General features: G+C 41.8%; 1 pseudogene; it reads right to left on the reverse strand.

Annotated features, from left to right (window-relative positions):
* Nucleotides 1–3693: 3693 nt before the first annotated feature.
* LOC147817131 (uncharacterized) lies at nucleotides 3694–4455 on the reverse strand (annotated as a pseudogene).
* Nucleotides 4456–8507: the final 4052 nt, after the last annotated feature.

Raw genomic sequence — 8507 nt, forward strand, 5'->3', positions numbered from 1 at the left:
TCTTCCACAGTTCACCAAGCTTACATTATTATTAGTGCCACGGGTGCTCAGTTCCGAGGCACTCCTCTACAGCTAGAATAGCTGAGAGGAGTGACAGATATATGCATATCATTGGTGATTACAATTAAGAGAAATTGAGAGACTAACACCTGTGGAGGGAAAGTAGTGGATAATACCTTCAACATACTGGTCCCGAGCACCTTGGGAAATGATGTCTGATGAGGTACCCCCCTCTATTAGTGGCCATCCTCTGTTGGAGCTGAGTGCCAGTTTTTGTCTTAACTTGTTGCCATGTTCTTTTTTGGCCACCGAGGTTGCTTCTGTTAAAATGTTAAAAGTGAAGAATGAATATATAGGTCAAGGGTTACAAGGTCAGTGAGGTTCACACATCCACATGCCTGATGGAATAGGACCAAGTAAAAACCTTAGATGTATTGTAATTATGTCACACATAGAATAATATATAAGAGCATATAAGAGCACAGAGTAATATTACAAAGTACAATACACATGTAACGTGAAACAATTGTAGTAAACTTGCAAAACTTACGCATTTAGTCTGTCCGCTATAGTTTGCCAAGCCTTGTCCCTCAACTTATCATTGGTAGCAGTATTGCCTCTTTTCTTTAGTATGTCCTATTCTTCATAAAGCTCCATCAGGGGCGTTTGCTCTGCCGCAGTAAAATCCGGCGTTCTAACTTTTGACTCTCTGTGCGTCATTTGATTGTTTTTTCATCCATCCGTTCATCAGGGCTTCTTATATAGTGCGAGGACGCGCACAAAGCCAGGCTATGCAAGCCTGTCTTGAGTCAGCCTTGATTAAACAAGGTTGGGTTGCATCATTGGAATGCCTAGAGGCTTAATTGGGAGATGACGCTAGTTTCAGCCTGGCTTTGTCGGATGAGCTGGCCTTTCTTTAGCAGCATTGACCAGTCTTGGGAAGGTGTGTGTGTCGCCACCCCCCCCAAAAAAAAAAAAAAGAAGGTTATAGCAGATCTGGTGTTGCAACCATACCTGTAGCCATTCCACACGTTGTTGTTTACGCTGCCTGTCTCCTTCTTATCTTAGATTATGGTGACAGGTTGTTACGCTGCCCTGGTCAGTCCTGGAAGAATCACATTTCCAGTACCTGCGACATCCACTGTCCCTTCAGTATCTACGGTCCTGTAGAAAAACAAGTACTGTCAACATTTTCAGAGTTTTAGCATTGACTTTTTACTAAAGCATTGGTTCTCATGACATTCACTTGACCTGCCCTGCAAGTCCTAACGAGTCAATAAAGCTCTAAGGAGAGCAGAGGGGTGAACAGACTCTGCAGGAATTTGCTGCAGGGGTTGGATTTAATTCTTTTCATTTCATAATTCAACAAAATATGTCGTGTTCCCTGGGGTGCCCAGACTTGTTGCTGCTGTGCTTGTTGAGCAGAGATGATATTTTTTAATAAAGAAACAGCAAATTGTAAATATATATAAAAATTCATTACATATTTCATGGAATGTGTTTTTATTTTATTTCACTTAAATTCTATAACTGACTTATTACATATTAAGATAAAAATGTTAACTTCAGCTCATGCAGGGTCAAAGAGACAAGTCTGGTAGTAATAATCATAATATTCAACTTTAATCAAAGTGAGTTTTTTTTTTCCAAAATGTTAAATTGAATGTGGTGAGACAAAAACCTCCAAGGAGAAATTTCATTTTTTCAGTATGGTCCAGGTAAACCCAGTAGTTGAAGAACCATCCACACACTGTACAACAGGCTGAAAGTGAAAATATGTCTGCAGGAGTTTTTCTGTTCCTTGAAACCGATTTTTTCATTTGCTGAGAAAAAGGAGAGGAAAACACAAAGTGTTGATTCCTCAAAGAAAAGGAACAAAATCCATCAGGAGAATCTGTGCAGGTGCTTTTGTGGCTGTCATTAAGCAGAACACCTTGTGCCGATGACACAAGGAATTCATATTTTATATCAGCATGGACAGTACGAGAAGATGAACACAGGGAGCTGAATATGAACAAAACACAAAGCAGTGACTGTAAATAAACCAGTGGTCTCTGTTATCACACTGAGTGTCTGCGACACAAAATAAAACACTCAGATCAGAAGGATGGCGAGGTGGAGCTGATGTTCTGATATACATCTGACTGATTTAGTATGTGTAACATATGGAGTCACCACCCATAGAAACAAATATATATCCACTCATTCACATTGTGTCTGTTCACATGCTCATGAGCCCAACCTCCTCCCCGTCTTTCCCTCAGTATTCTGGTGGCAGCGGCAGGGAGCTCTGCCAGCGCCTATCGATCAGACATTTAGCTGAATGTTCTCATCGAACAGCCGGTTGCTGCGGATGAGACGCACGTGGAGAGACTGGGAAACAGCTTCACACACAAACACTGAGAGAGAGTGAAGAAGTGCAAGGAGAAAATAAATGAGTTTCCTGTTTGAAGGCAGGAAGAGAGGACACATATATCAGACCATTATAACACAGTTAACTACCCAATAATTATGTACTAATTAAACAGTCAAAATTATAGTCAAGTCAAATGTGATATTTGTGAAAGGCTTTTAAAACGAAAAACCTCCTGCAGGGGTTTCTTCCTATTCAGCCACAGGAGCATCAGTGAGGTCCAGATCAGGTGTTGGGTGATATGGTGTCACTCACAGTTGGTGTTCCAGTTCATCCCAAAGGTGTTGTACTGAGTTGAGGTCAGGGCTCTGTGCAGGCCAGTCAAGCTCTTCCACACTGTGTCTTTATGGAGCTGGCTTTTTGTCTGGAGGCACTGTGATGGTGAAACAGAAAAGGGTCTCTTTCAAACTGCTGACACAAAGGTGGAAAAATACTATTATCTAAAATATCTTTTCCGCTGTTACATTATACTGTAATTCCCAAACCGAAAAACAGATCCTGATCAAAGCGACATAAATTATGTGGACATGTGTGCTCATACTGTAGTTTGGTCACAGGGTGTATTTATTGATTTATTTGATTTACCTTGTTGACCCAAATACAAGACGATCCAATCTTGCTTATCTGTTCTCGTCTCTTGCGTTTCACCATCTACCTGTTTTTGGATTTGACTGTTGCCTGCTGCTTCTGCCTTTCTGTCTGGTTTTCCTGCCTGTAACTGACCTCTGCCCCACATCCTGACTTCACCTAACGCTTCCTGCCTGCTTTTGTCTGCCGGGCCTGAATAAAGATGAACTGCTTGAACTGTTATTGGTGTTGTGTATTTGAGTCCTCTCAATCCTGAGTCATGACAGTACAATCAATATGGACTCAGCCAACTCAGGTCCCATGGGCGACACCATTTACCACCATGAGAAACAACTCTCCTTGCTAGTTGGAGGTCGGTGGGAGATTTTTGTCTGCCACAAAGACAATTCTGGGGTTCATCAATGAGCGGATTCAGTAATTCCCCGTCCAGAACCAGACTCTTTCTGCAATGCCTCTAGCCCCTGACTAGCCCCCCACTCCTGTGGTTTCCACCTCTGAACCTGCCTATTTGCCACCTGAACATTTCTCTGGAGAGCCGGGAGCCTGCAGACCATTCCTGACCCAGTGTTCGCTTGTTTTCAAGCTCCAGCCTTCCTCATTTCCAACTTACATCATCTCCCCACAGTCACAGTCACAGCCACAGCCTCCCCCAATGTAGTCTCCAATTGGTTCATCAGTCATGCATCTGTCAATCAGTCAAGTAGGGGGTAGGGTAGGGTAGGGGGGCATTCAGGACATGGATTTTTTTTGAGCATTCAGTTCCTGGACATGTGGTAACCATCAAACTGCTCAGACAAAAGGCTGCAGCACTTCCTCTGTCCATAGAGCTCTCTGAGTCTGCGAGCCTCCCTCTTCCTCTCCAGCTCATCCTCATCCTCTTCCTGCTTCTTCAGTCCAGACTTCAGTCTCTTCTGCAGCCAGTGCAGGGCCTTGGTGGATTATGGTGCAGCTTGACACTTGAGGCTCTTTGGTTCAGTCCTAGAGTTGAGGGTGGCGTTCTTCCTCGCAAAGTGTTGTCTGCTCTCCAACCCAAAAGTTTTTCTCGTGCTTCTGGTTCTTCACTGCAGAGGTCAGGCACTTCAAGCTGGCATCGTCTTGCACATGACAAAGCTTGGCCTCCTCGCGCCTCGTCTGCTGCGCCTTCTTCACATTACTTATGGTGTATATGGGTCTCATCATAGGCTGCTCCTGCACCATCATGATTTTTCTCCACTGACGCCTCTTTGTCTTCCGTTGCTCTTGCTTTCCTTTCTCCAGGGCCTTTTGATTATCTTCCCTCCTCTTCTTCTCTTCTCTCTGTCTGGCCTCCTGCCTCCTCTCCTTTCTTTCTGCCTCCTCTGTCTTTCAGCTTCTTTATCTCTTTCCTCCTTTCTCTCCTGCTCTTCTGAAGCTCCTCCAGAGCAACTCTTTTCTTCTTCTCTCCATCTCGTGGTGGAATCATGGAACAGTTCCATCAGTTATTACATAGATTCCTTGTATCTCTCACAGTTCTGTTTCTAGAATGATCAGCGTGTCTGTGGTGATTTTCAATAAAGAAACATGTAACATGCTTCAGCCACTGTAAAAGTACTTTCTAAGAGTCTCCAATGGTCCAGTATCAGTTCAATTAACCTGAGGGACATGTGAGACAAATCAAAGCAGCAGAGGTTGATTTTTTTTTTCCATTTTCTTAGACTAGTCAAAGCTCTTCCAGAGCTACAGAAACATTATACAACCTCCCACAGATTGAGTTGTACTCATCACTATAGTAACTCGACTTTGACAGGTGAAATTGGTGGAATACACCTTTACAGACTCTTGCTTGTGATTTTGAATTGAGTTTGTGACTTAAAAATTCAATGAATATGCTGTTTTCAATCATGCTTGCACCATGGCCCTATTAAAAGGAATGGTAATATCGGTTGGATGGTCAGTGTGTTGGTTAGTCAGTCCACCATTTTGGTTCAGCGTGAAATAGTTGGACAAATATTCATTAGATTGCCATTACATTTTGTACATTCACAGTCCTAAGAAGATGTGTGCTTATGACTGATGATCTTGTGACTTTTCTTGTAGTGTCACCAGTGTCACACTTTTGATTTATATTGGAATGTCTGGACACAGGCCCACAGACTGCTTTGATTGGGGGCGGGCATTAAGAGATGTTGATTAGTCACAAACTGCCAGACTTCAAGACTCATCACTGGGGTTCTCTATGAGTGTTCTTTAAGACTGTAAACTATAACATGCACTGTTTAATGTTCTCTAAAACTGAAGCCATAGAAGCTAATAATACATAAGCCCATAATGTATTTAATCTTAAACCTCTGCGTCTAGAAGGTGATCACAAATAATCAACAATAAAAACAATAAATAATCACAAAAAACACAATTTGCAAGTAGCCAAGATCCAGACATTAAATCTCATGGATTAACTAAAACTAAAACCAGCTGTTGTCACTGAGTGTGAGTGAAGTAGGCTGGTAACCAGAGTGTAAGTAACTGAGTGAAGTGAAGTGTATCCAGTTTTTATATGACCAGACCAGCCAATCAGATATAAACAAACTATGATTATTTGAATGTGGCATGTTTATGATTGGTCAAATGGAGAAGGACTAAATAAAATACTTTACTTCTTTAATTTTGGGATGAAGCGGGATGATTTGGTGGGGCACTGACCTCCTGTGCGCCTGCGTGGAGCCGGGCCCGGGCCGTCCTCTCCCAATGCTCCAATCACTGAACTCATGTTTCAACTGTGGATCTGTTTCACATGTTGCTCTATTGTGTGTCCTTGTTATTTAAACTTTCCTTGTTATGCTTTTTATAATATTTAGTTTATGGTTGTGATTTGTGACAGAATCTTGAAAAACAGCAGGGGGCTGTATACTCACAGCTTTAAGTCCAATGACTGTAGCCTGGTTTAGCCTATGTCAGCAGGTACTGTATCTGTCACTTGCATCGAACAGGGTTGTTATAGTCTCGACACTCCATCTGTTCTCTCTCCCACTCTGCTCTCATCTCATTGCTCTGCCGTGTGTCATTTCTGTGGTTGCTCTTCTGTTTACATTGTAGTTCAAGTTGCCTGTTCTTCTGCATCTGCTCTTTGAAACCTTTACCATTGACTATTAATTAAAGCTATTGAACTGATGCATGCATTGTTAATGGAGTTCTTGATAACTGAGCTAGAGATGATTTCTTTTGATTTGCACATTATGAGTATGCCCAGCCGGGTTTCACAATTCATGTCTTTTGCTGTGAATTGTGCAATTATGTAATCACTTTAGCTTCCTGTCTTGTGTATAAATGATCCTGTCTGAGGAACGAGTACCTTATATAATGTGATAGTAACTGTCTAACTCAGTTTATCAGTGAAGTGTTTGAACTACACTGCAGACTCTCTGTTTACACAGTGACAAACAGTGACGCCAGTTATGAACCTATGCAGGTGAATGTGAATATACACACATCTCTTCACTGTGCTGCATTATTAGAAACATGAATTAGCTGGTGATGGTTCACATCCCTCTCCTACATCCAGATGTGCCTCACTCCTTCATCCTCTCCTTAGTTCTGTGTCGCTTCAACATGTAGTATATTAGTTTTCAAATTTGTTGTCTGTTCTATTGTAAAATATTGTTAACTATTAAATATAAATGATCATGACCATTCAAATGAATGCAAAGAGCGCATGAATTACATCATTACATAGACTGGCTTTCTCTCAGCACCCTCAACTCTGACTGACTTCCAGCATCTCTGACCTCCGCTGTCTCCAGACCAGGAGAAACAGGTCGCCTATATCTGTCACTGCCACCAGGCCCTGGATTAATCTGTTCACCTCTCCTTCACTCATCGGCCCATTACCTGAGGAACTGCTACTTCCTGGGGTAATAGTTGTGGCTCTACTCAGGACCTTCAACTTGCCGTGAAACTGGCACCTCGCTCTCTGGGTTCCTCTCTGTGTCTGTAGGGTCATGATGATCCATGTGTCTCATGTCAGGCCAGTCAAGGAAAGTCCTCTGGTTGCTTGTCCTTCAGCTTTTATCTGCCAGGCCTGAACAAAGGTGAACTGTTTTGAACTTCAGTGTCTCTGAGCATTTGTTACACTCTTCATTTAAAAAGAGTATCTTATTATTACTATTAGTCTGTGTTGTGTCTCATATAAATTGACCATTTTTCCCAGCTCTTTTTAAATGTTTCCTCTCTGACTCTCAAAAGATATGTCAACTTTTCCATGATGAAAATGTCTTGGACAGTTTTCAGCCACTGTTCCTGATGTGGAGCATTTACATTCAGCCAGTTTCTATCTTACCTGCTGCAAGTAGAACTGTGGTGAGGTAGAGCACCTTTAATGTTCCCAAGATGCATGACCGGACAAGTATTTGGAATTTCATATCCCAAAATATTTTTAACAACTGCATTAACATTTTCCGAATTTTTGTGCAGTTCCAGACTATGTATGACTGGTCAGTCTACAACAGTGCTGGGTGTGCAGCAAATTTTCTGCTTTTTAATTAGGGTGTTAAAAATCAAACATATGTAAAAGCTCAATACTTTCATATTATTTATTTGTACTTGTTGAAAAAGACATTCATGTCCACAGTGAGATGATAAGAGATTACGATGTCCACTCACCAGGAGCTGGTCTGGTGTTAAATCAGGACCCCTCAAAGAGGATTAGCAGACATAACACTGACAAAAAGCAACATCTACTTCAACAAGCTCAACAGCAGCTCAGGAGAAGGTCAACCAGCAGTCGAGATAATCATGAGAATCATACGGCAACAGAAGACAGCATCAGAGAGGAGCAAATGACGGATTTCAAAGAAAGGATCTGACAGACAGACAGTTAGTAAGAGGAGATAAATCAGAGGGAGACGGTTGTAGTCAGCAGGTGGAGTGATGGAGAGGAAACTGATGTCAGCCTCCCCTCAGTTCAGTGTGTGTGTGACCCCCCCAGGTCAGATCTATAATGGAAGATCCTCTCCTCCATCTCACTGCTCTGCACTTTACACAGCCGCAGCTACTTACACACACACACACACACACACACACACACACACACACACACACAATGTTCTTACACAGAAAGAAAGAACAGACAGACACAGAATTACAGAAATCACATCACACAAAAAAAACAGCATGTACGATTGGATACTATTAGATTATTGCAGAGAAGAAGCTCTGTAATTAATTAAGTTTTATAATATTTATTTGTATATGTTTTGTTCAGCAGGATAAAAAGCTAATAAAAACAACAAATCTGTAAAGGTGGACTGGTGAGTAACATCCCCGACAACCTCTGTAGTCCGATTTAGACACTTGATAGCAACCAGCCTTTTTTAACAGACATAAAAGCTTCAAGAAATCAGCACTGGGGTATTTACTGATGTATTTTATGTTGTGAAATGAAACATGAAAATATCTTGAGTTTGTGTTAATACAGACCTTATTTCAGTCGTCTAAGCAAAAACCCATTCAAAGAACCCAGAGCCTTGGATGAAGGAACAGGAATTAAGTGCAA

This window comes from Seriola lalandi, unplaced genomic scaffold, assembly GCF_002814215.2.
Source record: "Seriola lalandi dorsalis isolate HSWRI2012SDOR001 ecotype SW California unplaced genomic scaffold, Sedor1 jcf7180002054939, whole genome shotgun sequence".
Taxonomy (NCBI): domain Eukaryota; kingdom Metazoa; phylum Chordata; class Actinopteri; order Carangiformes; family Carangidae; genus Seriola; species Seriola lalandi.